The sequence below is a fragment of the Carassius gibelio genome, chromosome A23 (genome assembly GCF_023724105.1).
Source record: "Carassius gibelio isolate Cgi1373 ecotype wild population from Czech Republic chromosome A23, carGib1.2-hapl.c, whole genome shotgun sequence".
Taxonomy (NCBI): domain Eukaryota; kingdom Metazoa; phylum Chordata; class Actinopteri; order Cypriniformes; family Cyprinidae; genus Carassius; species Carassius gibelio.
The window spans coordinates 900,915-918,425 of record NC_068393.1 but is presented as its reverse complement, the minus strand read 5'-3'; the positions used below and the strand labels follow the sequence as shown (position 1 = coordinate 918,425).

The window sequence follows — 17,511 nt, the reverse complement described above, 5'->3', positions numbered from 1 at the left end:
TGTGTCCTCCTGGGGTCTTGGACTCTTCCACTAACGATGCACCCACCTGAGGTCTTGAAGTCTTTCACGGACGAGGTGATGCATCGAATCAGGTGTGTTTGTTTAAAGAGAGTCATCTAAAACTGGCTTTGGGAAGCACCGGCCCATGAGCTTGGCAGTTTCCAGGCCAGTAACGGAAGGCACCCGTCCTTCCTTTCCTGGAGGGGGGGCGGAGGGCTAACCGTTGGTGAGGATGGTAGAGATGCAAATCACACCTCTGGCTGACCGCCTGGGCCTTCATACTTACCTGGCAGGGGAGACACCATGATCAAGAAGGCGGTTCAACCAGGGCGAGGCTTGTCCATTGCACTCCGGCCATGCTGACCCCTGCGAACTCCCCAAATGCGGGAATCTCGACTGCATAATTTACGGTAGTGGGGGACTGCGTTCGCGCTCTCCCCTGAAATTGTTGGTGAAACAAAGCAGAAGAGGTTTTTACAGTTTTTTATTTATTTTCGTTTCAGAATGGGGAGTTCTGTCACATGTGAGATATGTGTTGTGCGCCTGTGAAACAAAGTCACTTACGCTCTTGAAAAATCGGACCCTGGTGGGTAGTTTAGTTCGAACATAGCGCAGACCTTACTTTGAAAGTAGATTGGACTGACTGCAGCCTAGCTGTAACTGTCTCCATGTTGTTTGGTTGTCCTTTTTTTCGATTCGTATTAATTTTGTTGTCACTTACAGCGACACCTAGTGGCCTGTCGCCGCGCCCTTTTTCACCTGGCCTCGGACTGAGCCCCTGCACAGGTGTGCCGATTTGCAATAATATGAATGCAATATATGACTTGCACATTCTGCGTGTTGGAAATCAGGCGCAGACTGGACACCGGGACAATTCCCGGTGGCCTGGCAGCCGATTTGGCCCACTATTTTAATATCATTATTGTATAATTGCCTGTCGAATGTACTAAAGCGATCATTTGCGAATCCGCCATTTGATAATTCAATCTCTAATAAATCATGAATTGTTAGTCTTGACTCGCGCGCTCTCTGCGCCTCCGCAAACGGTTTGGATCAGACTCAGAGTAATCAATGCGAGAGAGAGAGAGAATAGAGTGGACTGTGGAAACGCACAGCTGGAGCAGAGAAGCAGAACTACTGTTCAGGGTTTCAGGTCAGTTTCATCTGTAAAAATGCTTTTTTGTCTTTGTTTTTTATTTATTTAATCAAGCAGCAGCACGTTCAGTCTGCTGATATTCATCAGTCATCACTCAAAAGACTATATAAAGTATATAAAATACTATATCATTTTTATCTGTTGTAATGTTACAGTAGTAATTTAGCTGAAAAATAATCAGATTTTTTGGGGAAGCTACGACAGACAACAACACAACCCTTACGAAAATTATCGTTATATTATTTTACCTTTAAATACAGAGAAAATGGTTACTATTGTTTAATTGTGGTAACCAAAAATGTAACATTATTTTACAAATTTATTTATTTAAAAATAAATACAAATCCATTTGCAAAACAAAAAACAAAACAAGGTTATTGTACTTTTATACAGGCCAATAAAAAGCATGGTCAATTTTTGTAAGGGAAAAACATGACTAGTGTACAGTATTAGGATTTTTCTATAAAGATATTGTAGTATTGTAGAGTATTGTATTGTAAAGTATAGTTTTGTTCAATCTTGAGTATTAAAGTCATGAGAGAGATAGATAACAGGGCAAAATAAAGAGACTGAAGAGAAAAATGGAAGTGAAGGTGCAGTTCAGGAGAGAACTTTTAATTATTTTGCATGTCCCCAAATTAAAGATTTAAACCTTTTTTATGTCAGGTCCATACAAAAAATAGTTTTGTGCATGAATGTTTGTATGAGTTTGAATTTTGCAGTCAGAATTTTTTTTTCCCAGTCCGCCCTTCCTGTAAATTAATGGCAAAAACATGCAGTTTCATTTAATACACATAGGCCTACTGAAGCTTGCAGTGTTGTCAGCCTCTGCCGCCTCAATATAGGAGTACATGAGCACATAAACATAATTTCTAGAACTGCTCTGTGTCACGTCATGCATTTTACCTATCATATCATATGCAAAGAGACAGCAGTTTAAAAAAACACCAATGTTTCAGGAGTTTATTATACAGGAATGACACATGCTTATTAGATAACTGTATTTGAGTTGATGTATATGTTTTTATTTATTATTATTTAATTTTCACAAATTTAGAAACGTAATCTAAAAGTATTCAAAAGTAATTAGTTACATTAATAAAGTAATTGAAAAAGTTATACTACTATAACATTTTAAACAGGGTAACTTGTAATCTGTAACCTATTACATTTCCAAAGTAACCTTCCAAACACTGCTAAAAGGAGACGTCCAATAGACGTATTGCAGATGAGCAAACAGCCTTAAAACTACATCTTGCAGATGTAAATTCATATGTCAAATAGACGTCTCCTAGATGTATGTGTGCTATCAGGGTACCATCCCCCAGCGTTTTTAGGTCTCCCAAAACTTACCAAAGCCGAGATGGGCATCGCCGTGTCCGGCTTCCTCCCTGCTGCGTCTTAGCAGCATCGCTTCTCGGCCTTTTGGCTAAGATCAAGTGTAGTATCTGTTCTTATCAGTTTAATATCTGATACGTCCCCCATCCGGGGACTACATATTAAATGGATTTTTAGATCACGGAGCTGGAGCCGGGGCTTGCTCCGTCCACTCCATGCATCGGCCTGGTATTGCAGTGTCTCCAGGAACGGTGTGCTTTCCCTTTTTGGGGATTGCCATTTATTGTGTCGAATAGCAGAACAAGGAATGAGAGCTGCCATTGCAGATGCTGTGGTTTATTGCAAACTTTTTTCCTGATGTGTCCACCTGGGGTCTTGGACTCTTCCACTAACGATGCACCCACCTGAGGTCTTGAAGTCTTTCACAGACGAGGTGACGCATCGAATCAGGTGTGTTTGTTTAAAGAGAGTCATCTAAAACTGGCGTTGGGAAGCACCGGCCCATGAGCTTGGCAGTTTCCAGGCCAGTAACGGAAGGCACCCGTCCTTCCTTTCCTGGAGGGGGGGCGGAGGGGGCTAACCGTTGGTGAGGATGGTAGAGATGCAAATCACACCTCTGGCTGACCGCCTGGGCCTACATACTTACCTGGCAGGGGAGACACCATGATCAAGAAGGCGGTTCACCCAGGGCGAGGCTTGTCCATTGCACTCCGGCCATGCTGACCCCTGCGAATTCCCCAAATGCGGGAATCTCGACTGCATAATTTATGGTAGTGGGGGACTGCGTTCGCGCTCTCCCCTGAAATTGTTGGTGAAACAAAGCAGAAGAGGTTTTTACAGTTTTTTATTTATTTTCCTTTCAGAATGGGGAGTTCTGTCACATGCGAGATATGTGTTGTGCGCCTGTGAAACAAAGTCACTTGCGCTCTTGAAAAATCGGACCCTGGTGGGTAGTTTAGTTCGAACATAGCGCAGACCTTACTTTGAAAGTAGATTGGACTGACTGCAGCCTAGCTGTAACTGTCTCCATGTTGTTTGGTTGTCCTTTTTTTCGATTCGTATTAATTTTGTTGTCGCTTACAGCGACACCTAGTGGCCTGTCGCCGCGCCCTTTTTCGCCTGGCCTCGGACTGAGCCCCTGCACAGGTGTGCCGATTTGGGTGAAGGGATCTCACTCCTTCCTGGAGTTATAGCCATTCGAGCCACCTCGGACACGCCACCTTAGCACGCTTTGAGGTCCCCTCGCCAAGGTGAATGGAAATTTCCTATTTTTTTGGATGATTATTGACAGTCAGACTCCAGAGAAGCTTTCTGTGCTGATTTGGGTGGGACTGGGCCAAATACCTGGCGCCAGGTTGCAAAAGAAGGTTTTTGCCAAATCCAAAATACCCGAAAATTTCGTCAGAGCGACGGGCCAATCTGAGACCTGCGTCTCGTTCGGCTCGAGCCAAGGATTCCGGTGACATAAGGCACGTGGCTCTGCGACCAACCGTTTGGGAGTTACGAGCGATGCCGTACTTTCCATCGCTGCAGTTCCACCGTCAGGCCGATCGGGACAAGGCCCGGTGACGTTGCAGACAGGGGAGGGTACTACCATCCCGCAGTGTTGCAGGTGTTTTCATCTTTGTTTGATTGTCCATTTACATTACATTTTCCCTATTTTTCAGCTTACGGCGCCACCTAGTGGCCTGTCGCCGCGTCCCTTTTCGCCTGGCCTCGGACTGAGCCCCTGCACAGGTGTGCCGATTTGGGTGAAGGGATCTCACTCCTTCCTGGAGTTATAGCCATTCGAGCCACCTCGGACACGCCACCTTAGCACGTTTTGAGGTCCCCTCGCCAAGGTGAATGGAAATTTCCTCTATTTTTGGATGATTATTGACACTCAGACTCCAGAGAAGCTTTCTGTGCTGATTTGGGTGGGACTGGGCCAAATACCTGGCGCCAGGTTGCAAAAGAAGGTTTTCGACAAAATCCAAAATACCCGAAAATTTCGTCAGAGCGACGGGCCAATCTGAGACCTGCGTCTCGTTCGGCTCGAGCCAAGGATTCCGGTGACATAAGGCACGTGGCTCTGCGACCAACCGTTTGGGAGTTACGAGCCATGCCGTACTTTCCGTCAGGCCGATCGGGACGAGGCCCGGTGACGTTGTAGACAGGGGAGGGTACTACCCAGATAGCACACTTACGTCTGCAAGATGTCTGTTAAAGAACTGTTGATCTGGAAAGCATCTGCCATCTACAAACGTCTGACATACGCCTTTCAGATGTCAGTTTTATATACCTTCTAAATCATAAACATCTAAAAGACATCTAATTGACATCTATCTGACATCTAAAAGGCAGTGTTGGGGAGTAACTAGTTACATGTTACAGCATTACGTAATTTAATTACAAAATGAATGTAACTGTAATTAGTTACAGTTACGAAGAAAAAATTAGTAATTAAATTAAAGTTACTTATGAAATTTTTAACGATTACAAAGGCAATTACATTTGAATATTTACACACATCCACATACAGATTTCACTGATTTCTTTCCCAAATTGCACTGACTGTTCTGAGACATACGCCCTAATAATTTCCAGAATTTTAACAGAATTTTTTGTTTTTCCCAGTCCGCCCTTCCTGTAAATTAATGGCAAAAACATGCAGTTTCATTTAATACAAATAGGCCTACTGAAGCTTGCAGTGTTGTCAGCCTCTGCCGCCTCAATATAGGAGTACATGAGCACATAAACATCATTTCTAGAACTGCTCTGTGTCACGTCATGCATTTTACCTATCATATCATATACAAAGAGACAACAGTTTAAAAAAACACCAATGTTTCAGGAGTTTATTATACAGGAATGACACATGCTTATTAGATAACTGTATTTGAGTTGATGTATATGTTTTTATTTATTATTATTTAATTTTCACAAATTTAGAAAAGTAATCTAAAAGTACTCAAAAGTAATTAGTTACATTACTTTAATAAAGTAATTGAAAAAGTTATACTACTATAACATTTTAAACAGGGTAACTTGTAATCTGTAACCTATTACATTTCCAAAGTAACCTTCCAAACACTGCTAAAAGGAGACGTCCAATAGACGTATTGCAGATGAGCAAACAGCCTTAAAACTACATCTTGCAGATGTAAATTCATATGTCAAATAGACGTCTCCTAGATGTATGTGTGCTATCAGGGTACCATCCCCCAGCGTTTTTAGGTCTCCCAAAACTTACCAAAGCCGAGATGGGCATCGCCGTGTCCGGCTTCCTCCCTGCTGCGTCTTAGCAGCATCGCTTCTCGGCCTTTTGGCTAAGATCAAGTGTGATCAAACCAAATGGATTCAGCGAGAGTAGATACACCTTTGCCGACCATGGTGGTGCGGCTGAAGAACACTGTCAGGCTACAACTCAAGGTGGATTCGGATGCAGAGGTGAAAAAGAGATTTGGACGTGACTTCATGGTGACTGAACTGTTAAGGGAAATTTTTGGAGTTCCAGCTTCTTTGGTTTTTTGTCTGCAAGATTTTTCATCTTCTGGATTTATGGATTTAACCTTTTTTCAGTTAAGGGATTGCGTTGCGTTTTTTGAGGCTTGGGAAAAGAAGAAAGATCATCAGCGTTTGAAGGGCCTCCAGCTACATCCAGCATTTGCACAGGACTTTTTGCCCTTGATAATTCACCTTTATAACCCTTTTGTGGAGGATGGAGATGTTTTAACCTTTCTGGCCAGATACTGCGAGACAGTGAAAGGGGGAGAGCGCCTGAAAGATCGGTTTGGTATCTGGACAGGTAAACGGAGATATTTGGTGAAACTGCGGGCAGATCCAGCATTGCCAGGGGGACTTGTCCACCCTCCAGGATCCTTTTTCATAGGATCAAACAGAGGATTCCTTCACTATCCGGGTCAGCCATTGTATTGCAGAAGGTGTGGTGCTCGTGGGCATGTAAAGGCAGATTGTGCAGGGCAGCGGTGCCGTTTTTGTGGATCAGTGGAGCACATGGCCACAGACTGTCCAGAGCCAAAGACCTGCAGCCTATGTGGGGGAAAAGATCATCTGTTCAGAGTGTGCCCTAAGAAACAGAGATCTTATGCCAGCCTTTTTAAAGAAGGACCGGACTTGCAAGCAGATTTTGAAAGTCTGCTGATGAATGTATCAGAGGAAGGAGATGGCCAGAAGGCAGGGCCCTCAGGTTTAAACCACAGAAAAGACTTGAATGAGCAAGCAGAGGAAATGGGAGATGGGTCAGAACAAAGAGGAGGTGAGGAAGAGGCACATCAGTTGGCACCTTCACAAGTGTGGTCTGAAATAGATGTGGCAGAGGTTCTTTGTGGGATCTATGAGGAGACAGAGCAGGAGGTAGCAGAGACGTCAAGCAGTGGGGGCAAGCAGCAAGAAGACGTGCTGAACATTGACGTGGGTCAAGGTATAAGGAGACGGAGGCCTTTTGAGGGGGGGGGGGGGGGGCTGGGGAAAGAGAGCAGAAATGCAGCAAATTCCAGACTCAAGAACCAGGAACCAGACAAGACTGGGAAGAGGGAGGTGAGATGGACATCGAGGGGAGGTGTTTAGAGGATGAAGGGGCAAAGGGGAAAAAGGGAAATGAAGGTGTCTTGAGAAAGGTTAAATCAATTCTGAGTAAGAGTATGGGGGAAGGGGGCAAAGGGGATGAAGAGGAAGGGGGGAGGGGAGAAGGGGAGGAATGGATGGAAGTATCAGTTGGGAAAGGTAGAGGGAAAAAGGGTTTTGGGTAAGGGGAGTATGTGAATTTTGGAAGGGCAACTCAGGGTTTCTTTTGCTTTTTTATGGTTTGTTTAAGGGTGGCAACATTAAATACAAGGGGGCTTAAAATGGTACAGAGGAGGACTTCAATTTATCTTTCTTTAAAGATGTTGCCTTTTGATGTTTGTTTTTTACAAGAATGTCATTTACAAGGAAAAGAAGATGTATCTGTTTTTTCTGCGGGGTGGGAGGTGGGGCCTTCCTGTTGGGGAGTAGGGAATGTAAGATCGGATGGTGTGGGCATTTTGTTTTATTCCTGGGAATTCATAATTGAATCTGCTAATGTGGTGGTTCCAGGGAGAGTGGTGGTGGTGGATGCCAGGTGGAGGGGGGTGGCTTTTCGTTTTGTTAATGTGTATGTACCAAGTAAGTTGGGGGATAGGAAGGGGTTTTTAGATAACTTGGCACCAGTCTTGTTTACAAATAGATTGCTACTTATGGGAGGGGATTTCAATATGTCCCTTGATAATGATTCGGGTAAAGAATTGGCTCTTTTGGTTGCTGGGTTTTCTTTGCAAGACTCCTTCCGGGGGGCAGGAGGTCAAGAGCCCACCTATACATGGCGAAATAGCAAGCAGGAGTCTTCCAGGCTGGATTACTTATTCTTCCCGGGACATGTGAGGCTACAAAACTATACACAGATTCCAATGTGGTGCTCGGATCACTGTTTAGTGGGGGTGTGGGCAGAGGTCGGGGGCATGAAGAGAGGGAGGGGTGTGTGGAGGTTTAACACCTCCTTTCTAAAGGACAGAACCTTCTGTGTAGCTCTCTATAATTTAGTGGCTGGGTGGAAAAATCTGCAGAGTCTGTTTGAGACTTATGCCGCGTGGTGGGAAGGTTTTAAAGATCGTGTGGCCCTTTTCTGTCATAGTTGGGGTAGAGAGAAGGCGAGGTGTATGCGGGCTAAAGTAGGTAGGTGGTCTGAGGAATTGCAATTGCTATATGGAGGGGGTGCATTGGGAACAACAGATGGGTGGGCTAGGGCCAGGTACCTTCAAGGGGCTATGAAGGATTTTTACTGGAATGAAGCCAAGTCATTTTTGTTGTGGTCAGGTGCACAAAAACGCCTTTTAGATGAAAGGCCAACAAGGTTTTTCTTCTCCACCGTGCGGAGCCGGCAAAAGCGTAGTTTCATAGAGGGTTTGAGGAAGGATGGAGGGGTTGAAGCAACTGTAGAGGGGATGTTGAGAGTTGTTGAGGACTTTTACAGGGAGCTATTTAGCTGTAGAGGTTCTACGGGTTGTTCCGGGGACAAGTTCTTGGATGCATTGGAGAAAACTCTGGAAGAGGAGGAGAGGGAAGCATTGGAAGGTCCCTTGTCACTGCAGGAAGTAAGCTCTGCGATATCCTCACTCAAAGGGGGCACAGCCCCAGGTTGTGACGGCCTCCCAGCGGAGTTTTATAGGACAGTTTTGCCCTGGATAGGCTCAGAGCTAGTCTGTGTCTATCAGGAAAGCATAGAAAGAGGAGAGCTGCCATTGACAATGAGAATGGGTTTGGTGACATTGGTACACAAGAAAGGTAATAAGGAGGAGTTAACAAACTGGAGGCCAATAACCTTGTTAACAACTGATTACAAGGTATTGGCCAAGGTGATAACAGAGCGGCTTAAGAAGGTGATTGGGGTGGTAGTGCAGCCAGACCAAACTTGCGGAGTGCCGGGTAGGTCCGGCGTTTTAAACCTAGCTTTGGTGAGAGACATTCTGTACTGGGCGGAACAGCGGCAGCTCCCTCTGGCGATTTTGAGCCTGGACCAGGAGAAAGCTTTCGACAGGGTAAGTCATGGTTTTTTAATGGCCACCTTGGTGCGTATGGGGTTTGGTCCAGTCTTCAGGTCATGGGTAAAGTTGTTGTATAGTAGGGTTTCAAGCAGGATAGGGATAAATGGATATTATTCAGGGAGGGTGGAGCAGTTGGGTGGGGTTCGACAGGGGTGTCCTTTGTCGCCTCTGCTCTATGTTCTGTCTCTAGAGCCCCTGATGGCAGCTTTGAGGGTGGCTGATTCGTTGACAGGCATGCATTTACCTGGAGGCAGGGGTACGTGTGCAAAGGTGTCTGCATATGCAGACGATATGACATTGTTCCTAACCTCAGATTTGGACTTTGAGACAGTATGCAAAATCATTAAAGGCTTTTGCGAGGCTTCAGGTGCGCGTGTAAACGCGAGTAAGTCTTCTGTAATGTTTGCAGGCCAGTGGGCAGAAAGAACAGTTGTGCCAGGTGGGTATAACTTTTGTGCAGAGGGATTGAAGATCCTAGGGATCAGATTTTTCAGAAAGAATAGTGCTCGGGAGAACTGGGTGGCTAGGTTCAAAGTAGCGCAAACAAAGATAGCTAGGTGGAAATTAAGGGGGCTATCGATGTGGGGTAGGCTGGAAGTTGTGAGGACAGACCTACTCCCGAGTCTGAATTATTTGGCCTATATTTTTCCTGTACCTTTTTTATATGGTAGGAAGTTGGAGAAGCTGGTTTTTTCTTTTCTTTGGAATAACGGTACTGAGATGGTGGCGAGAACACAGATGTACTGCCATGTGAAGGAGGGAGGGAGGGGGGTTCCTTGTATCCCCTTAAAAATGGATGCAATCTTCCTTTCCTCTTCTGCCCAATTAGCAATACAAGAGGAAGTGCATAATGCAAGAATTTTGGCCCAGTTTTGGCTGGCTTTTCCATTGCGATCCATTAGCTCATGGAGGGCAACAATGCCATGGTCAACAAATAGGCCGGGTTACTATCAGAGAGTGGCAGATTTCATAGTGGGGAAACCATGGTGTTTGGAGCAATCTTTGATCTTTCAGCATAGGCAGCTGTACAGTAGATTGAGGGACGAGCTAGTGGCTGGGGCAGAGAAAATTGTCCCACCATATAGAGTAGATTGGGCCATGTTGCAGCCTACTTATTTGACTGGGTTTTGTAAAGATTTAAATTGGTTGGCCGCGCTGGGTCGGCTGCCTGTGAGGGAGCGACTATACAGACATGGCTCAGGGAGGTCACCAATGTGCCCAGTTGGATGTGGCCAGGACGAAACTGTAGAGCATACCTTTTGGTCCTGTCCAGGGGCAGTTACATTCTGGAAGTTAGTGACTATGTGGTGGGAAAGGTGGGGGGGACCGAAAATCACAAGGAATCTAGTCCTCTATGGGGAAGGGATGGAGGGCTTTGTAAAGGAAAGAAGAAGAGTAATTTGGGTGGTGGTTTCAGAAGGGAAACATGTACTGTGGGAATGGAGAACTGATTGTTTAAGAAAGCAATTACCTCGTTTGGCGTCAGAGACTGTGTTTTTGCGACTGTTGTGTAAAATAGTAACTGAGGTGAAAGCATTTAAATGCTGTTTTGGGGAGGAAAAAACAAAGAGAGTGTGGGGAGGGTTGCCAAAAGTCGGAGTGGGGTAAGCAAAAGAGCCAATTTTCTAGCTTGGGTTTGTCTTTCTGTTTTTTTCTTTTCATGGAATATCTATTTTGTGGGTAATGGAATTTTCACCTTTGAAGAACATATAGAATGCTTTGATAAATAAATGTTTATTCTGTCTGTAGCTTAAAATGCCACGGTTATGCAAAGTAATACAAAGGTCTATTTAGCCTGTTTCTAAGAAGGTATAAGAGCAAAGTAAGAATGTGTTGGATTGATGGTTATACTTTCTGATGGAATGTATATTTTGGTTTAATAAAAAAAAAAAAAAAAAAAAAAATCTGTTCTTATCAGTTTAATATCTGATACGTCCCCCATCCGGGGACTACATATTAAATGGATTTTTAGATCACGGAGCTGGAGCCGGGGCTTGCTCCGTCCACTCCATGCATCGGCCTGGTATTGCAGTGTCTCCAGGAACGGTGTGCTTTCCCTTTTTGGGGATTGCCATTTATTGTGTCGAATAGCAGAACAAGGAATGAGAGCTGCCATTGCAGATGCTGTGGTTTATTGCAAACTTTTTTCCTGATGTGTCCACCTGGGGTCTTGGACTCTTCCACTAACGATGCACCCACCTGAGGTCTTGAAGTCTTTCACAGACGAGGTGACGCATCGAATCAGGTGTGTTTGTTTAAAGAGAGTCATCTAAAACTGGCGTTGGGAAGCACCGGCCCATGAGCTTGGCAGTTTCCAGGCCAGTAACGGAAGGCACCCGTCCTTCCTTTCCTGGAGGGGGGGCGGAGGGGGCTAACCGTTGGTGAGGATGGTAGAGATGCAAATCACACCTCTGGCTGACCGCCTGGGCCTACATACTTACCTGGCAGGGGAGACACCATGATCAAGAAGGCGGTTCACCCAGGGCGAGGCTTGTCCATTGCACTCCGGCCATGCTGACCCCTGCGAATTCCCCAAATGCGGGAATCTCGACTGCATAATTTATGGTAGTGGGGGACTGCGTTCGCGCTCTCCCCTGAAATTGTTGGTGAAACAAAGCAGAAGAGGTTTTTACAGTTTTTTATTTATTTTCCTTTCAGAATGGGGAGTTCTGTCACATGCGAGATATGTGTTGTGCGCCTGTGAAACAAAGTCACTTGCGCTCTTGAAAAATCGGACCCTGGTGGGTAGTTTAGTTCGAACATAGCGCAGACCTTACTTTGAAAGTAGATTGGACTGACTGCAGCCTAGCTGTAACTGTCTCTGTAACTACTCGCTGGTCATTAAACAGTCCATGTTTCCAAAGTACTGATGTCCATTTGTTTTATTTATAGATATGGAACACCGTGAAAACTACATACAAACAGAAACACAAAAAATATAGTTTTACACACACATAACAATAAGAAGGACATCAATGCAAATAAAGAAATATACATAAATGAACATTTTTACCGTGTTGGCCTGGTTACCAGCAGTAGAATGGTGAAGAGCTCTAACAGGTGTATCTAAGTTCAAATCTCATCATTCAATTTGCAGCACTTCCAGGTTAAATCTAATCAGGAAGGTCACATGACCTTCAATTTAATAAAACTTAGCAGTACCACAAAATAAGCACATCAGAATTCATGCAATTGACACACATACACAATAATATTTAAATTGTAAAGTCTTAAAAATGCAAAAACCCTGATATTACAAATACCTCATACACAACCCATAAATGACCTATCAGTGTCAGCTACACTCCCACCAAATTACCCTTGATCTATTCAAAAAAAAAACAAAATGCAACAATTTGAATAATCAATGGAAATTTCCAGGCATCAACACAATACATGAAAACAACTAACATGATTCTATCCCCACAATTCATTATTACACATTCTTCAGTTAAAAATGAACAAATTGTTCACCATATCACATTGTTTTAATATTAAATGCAGTACAAATCAACATGTGACAAAAATACCAATGCCTACCTGATATCAATACACCTGAATTCTAATAAAGTGATAAGGCAATTTAACTCTTAGGTACAAGCACGACTAACTTTTGAATAGGACGTTCAACAATAGAGGGTTTAGTGAGGCGTTCACCCCTTTTTCCCAACCCCCGATTCCCAATCTGTATTGTAGCCCTCCGCACCAATCCATCATCGTCCTTACAAACTTTAAGAACCCTAGCTAACCTCCATTCATTACGAGGAACGTCCCCTTCCTTCACAATGACAATATCACCATCCTGCACATTCCGTCTTGGTGTGTGCCATTTTTGCCTGAGGGAAATGTTGGCAACATATTCTGTCCTCCACCTGCTCCAAAATTGTTCACATAAATACTGCACCTGCCTCCAACGTTTCTTCGCATAAAGATCTTCTTTAACGAATGTACCTGGTGGAGGGAGTGGAACAGATGACTTCATGGTAAGCAGGTGGTTGGGGGTTAGAGGCTCTAAGCCTTTGGGATCACTGAGGCCCTCTACAGTCAATGGACGGTTATTGACTATAGACATAGTCTCATAAAGGAACGTACGTAAAGAAGCATCATTTAGTCTCCCGGCTCCCTGTGCCAAAACAAAACTCAATACACCTTTAACGGTTCGTATCTGCCGCTCCCAGATACCTCCAGCATGACTTGAACTGGGTGCATTCAGACAAAAATCACACTGCTTAGTCGCCAAATATGCTGCCAATCTCTCTTCACTCACTTCTTTTAAAGAATCCTTCAACTCACTCTTGGCCCCTACAAAGTTAGTTCCTCGGTCTGATCTAATTTGTCTGACAGCTCCACGGATAGATATAAAACATCGTAAGGCATTAATGAATGCATCAGTTGTCATGTCTTCCAACATCTCAAGGTGTACAGCTCTGGAGCAGAGACAAGTAAACAGAAGACCATAGCGTTTACATTCCTTACGACCTTGTTTAGTGTGGAAAGGACCAAAACAGTCCATACCACAATAAGCAAATGGCGGGGAGGGATCAGTCCGGTCACAGGGCAAATCTGCCATCCGTTGTTGTTCTGGAGGCCTACGAGCTCTCCTACAAGAAACACACTGCCGTATATACTGGGCTACCATCTTGCTGCCACCAGTAATCCAGAAGCCATTGACTCGCAATTCATTCAGAGTCTGTCCTCTGCCTTGGTGATGAACTTTTTGATGATAGTGTGCCAGAATAAGGCGAGTGATGATGCCATCCTTTGGAAGGATTGCTGGATGCCGTAATTCAAGAGGGGCAGATGCCCTCCTCAGTCGTCCTCCCACCCTCATTATTCCATCTTTCACAAATGGATCAAGCTGATACAGAGGATGGTTACAAGGCAGCTTCCCAGATTCCTGGCCAAGTACATACATCTCTTCTTTGAAGGCATCTTGTTGTGCTAAACAAATGAGCGTGAATGAAGCTCTTCTTCTCTCCTCCACACTTAAAGGCTCGGATATCTTCACTTTCTTTACTAATCTTTGAATCCGGGCAATGACATTCACAGCTGTAGTCCATCTTGAGAACCGTGCTAGTCGCTCTTGAAAATCCACTTGAATTATGGCCTCGGTCTTCAATACTTGTACAGCCTTGACCTCAGGGTCACCCACCGACAGCTCTAACATACCTTGTTTAGCAACCACCTCTTTCTCCCAGAGGAATCTGGGCCCTGTGAACCAGTTTGAATTAATAAGCTCTTCTATTGTGAGGCCCCTTGAGGCATGGTCAGCAGGGTTTTCTCCTGTATTGATGTAATACCACTGTCTCGGATCGGTGGACTCCCGGATTCTCTGTACACGATTTGCAACAAAGACATGAAATCTTCGGGCTTCGTTATTGATGTAACCAAGGACTACTTGAGAATCGGTCCAAAAATATTCTGTGTCAACTTTAATAGCCAGCTCCTCCTTCAACATACAACTCACAGCAGCAGAAACCACTGCTGCGGTTAACTCTAATCTTGGTATAGTGACAACATTTGTGGGGGCAACTCTCGCTTTTCCCATGACTAAGGCACAATGTACCTTGGTATCACTCACCAATCTGATATAGGAGCACTGACCATAACCTTTACTACTTGCGTCAGAAAAGTGGTGCAACTCAGTTCTCACTATCTCCCCGAAATTTGAAGGTGTGAAACATCTTGGTATCTGTATCTTTTCCAGATTGGACAAATCCTTCAACCAGCTCTCCCACCTTGATCTCAACTCAATGGGTAGTGGTTCATCCCAACTGATGCCCTTATGACACATCTCCTGTAGCACCTTCTTACCGGATATGATAAATGGAGCCAAAAACCCCAATGGATCATAAATAGAAGCCACAATGGAAAGAATACCACGTCGTGTAGCTGGTTTCTCATCAAGCACAGCATTAAAGGTAAAGGCATCATTCTCCACATCCCACCTTACTCCCAGAACATTCTTTACTGGAAGATAATCATTATGGAAATCCACATTTTTCACCTCAACAGCACGGTCACTCTCTCTGATGGACGCAAGCACTTCTCTATTGTTGGAAACAAATTTGTGAAGGTGTAGCTTTCCTTTAGCACACAGAGCTTGAGCTTCTTCCACCAGCCTAATTGCCAGCTCAACGGATTCCAGACTTATGAGACCATCATCTACATAGAAATTATTTCTGATGAAACTAGCAGCTAAAGGATACTCCCTCTCATTAATGCTGGCGAGATACTTCAGGCCATAATTGGCACAACCTGGGGAGGATGATGCTCCAAAGAGGTGTACTTTCATTCGATATTCTCTGGGTTCTGTGTTTAGATCACCATTTAACCACCACAGAAAACGCAGGTAGTCCCGATCTTTCCTAATGACATGAAATCTATGAAACATTTTCTCAATGTCACACATGACAGCAATTTGATGTTTGCGGAAGCGACAAAGCACTCCAGTCAACCCATTGGTAAGATCGGGCCCAGTCAAAAGATAATCATTCAAAGCGGTACCTTCATACTTGGCTGAACAATCGAAGACTACCCTGATCTTATTTGGTTTCTTTGGGTGATAAACACCTTGGTGTGGAATATACCACACATTTCCCATATCTGGTTTCTCATCAGCTATTTCTGCATCCCCATCTCTTAAGACACCTTCCATAAACATCATGTAATCACATTTGAATTGAGGATCCTTGTCCAATTTCCTTTTAAGATGCTTCAACCGTACTAATGCAAGCTTCTTATTATTTGGAAGTTGGGGACGAGCCTTAAAAGGAAGTGGCATCTCCAGATGACCACATTCATTGTGATAAACACCTTCCTTTAGAACCTGCAGAAACTGAACATCATCCTGAGATATGCACTTTTCTCCTAACTGACTATCTACAAAATCCAGCTCGAGAGCTCTAATAACAGCAGCAGGTGTCACAAGGGGAAGCTCCCTGACCGATATGCGGTTACATAGACCAGTCACATCCTTGGAGTTCACACCATGTGGAGTACCTCCTATGATGCTCCAGCCCAGGTCAGTCTTGATGGCATAAGGCTCTTCATCACCTCCATTGATGACCTGTCGAGGTGCCAATGCTCTGGAGCAATCATAGCCAATCAAAAGACCTACTCCACAATCCATTCGTGCAGGCATTTCATCAGCAATAACTTCTAGATGTCTCCACCCTCTAGCAGTCTCACAGGTGGGAATATGGGTGCGCTCAAAAGGAATAAAATCCCTTGTATAAACGGGAGGCAGGCAGATAGAGCGGTCTAAAGAAAACCCTCTCACTCGAAGTCCACAGACTCTCTGACTCTCCACAATGGAGTCCCTTCCCATCATAGTGGAAAGCTTTAGTTTTACTGGTTCCATTGATGCCCGCAAACTTTCACACACTTCCTGATCAATAAATGTGTGACTACTTTGAGTGTCTAATAAGGCATAAACAAGGATTTCAGACTCTGAGCCAGAAGAAAGCCAAACTGGAACAATCATTGTTGTACCCCTTTCTCCTCCATTCACACAGCATGATAGAGAGGATGTACTCTCTTCAGCCTGCAAACCCATCTGTGAGCGTAACTCATTTACTGGCTGACGATCTTCATGCAAAGGAGTTGGGTGGTGCTTCTTACATACAGCACATATGGACCGATTTCTACAATCTTTGGAGCCATGTCCCCTTCTTAAGCATGCAAAGCACAACTTATTCCCCATAACAAACTTTGTTTTTTCCTCCACAGGCTCTTGCATTAGTTTTTGACATTTATGAACTGAATGGCCATCTCCACAAAACATACATTTAACTAAATTTGTGCCATGCACCAGTGTGTTCTTCAAATTACTAGACTCTTTAGACTTGCTGTCAATAATATTGCTGGTATTGCCCATATCACATGCTGCATCTAAATCATTCATAGTGGTTGCCAACGTATTTACTCTTGAACGCTTGATCTCCTTGAAGGGCTTTTCTTCAGAGATCTTTAACGCATGCAACGATGACACAGGATTGCACGCTATGCGCGCTTCCTTTGAGACAAATGAAGCAAACTCACTAAAGCTTGGATAATCTTTATCTTGATCTAGTTGTTCTGTGACATACCGGTTCCACCTGCTCGTCACCCAGTTGGGAAGCTTGACCAGTATCTTCTGATTCTCTTCGCAATCATTCAGCACCTGAAGACCCTTGATATGCGGCATGGCATCACTACATGATTGCAAGAAGTCACTGAATTCTCTTAGCTTAATGTACTCTGATGCACCAATCTTAGGCCACCTATTAAGCTTCTCTCTAAAGGCACGTTGCGCCACGAAGGAGTGACCATATCTAGCATTTAACTTCTCCCAGGCTTGCTGATAGGCTTGTTCATCTTTCCTATAAAAACTACCTTTCAAAACTGATCTTGCTTCACCATCAATATACTTTTGCAAATAGAACAGCCTGTCTGCTGAATTCAGACACCGTCTCT

General features: G+C 44.2%; 5 non-coding genes across 5 annotated transcripts; all 5 read left to right on the top strand.

Moving 5' to 3' along the window:
* Nucleotides 1-278: 278 nt before the first annotated feature.
* Nucleotides 279-442, top strand: LOC127945403 (U1 spliceosomal RNA). Its single transcript, XR_008150737.1, has one exon. It is a non-coding gene; the product is annotated as a U1 spliceosomal RNA (small nuclear RNA).
* A 2,123-nt stretch (nt 443-2,565) lies between these two features.
* LOC127945549 (U2 spliceosomal RNA) lies at nt 2,566-2,756 on the top strand. Its single transcript, XR_008150879.1, has one exon. It is a non-coding gene; the product is annotated as a U2 spliceosomal RNA (small nuclear RNA).
* A 376-nt stretch (nt 2,757-3,132) lies between these two features.
* On the top strand, nt 3,133-3,296 carry LOC127945320 (U1 spliceosomal RNA). Its single transcript, XR_008150657.1, has one exon. It is a non-coding gene; the product is annotated as a U1 spliceosomal RNA (small nuclear RNA).
* A 7,624-nt stretch (nt 3,297-10,920) lies between these two features.
* LOC127945620 (U2 spliceosomal RNA) lies at nt 10,921-11,111 on the top strand. The gene has a single exon (XR_008150906.1). It is a non-coding gene; the product is annotated as a U2 spliceosomal RNA (small nuclear RNA).
* Nucleotides 11,112-11,487: 376 nt separating this feature from the next.
* On the top strand, nt 11,488-11,651 carry LOC127945318 (U1 spliceosomal RNA). Its single transcript, XR_008150656.1, has one exon. It is a non-coding gene; the product is annotated as a U1 spliceosomal RNA (small nuclear RNA).
* The last annotated feature ends 5,860 nt before the right edge of the window (nt 11,652-17,511 follow it).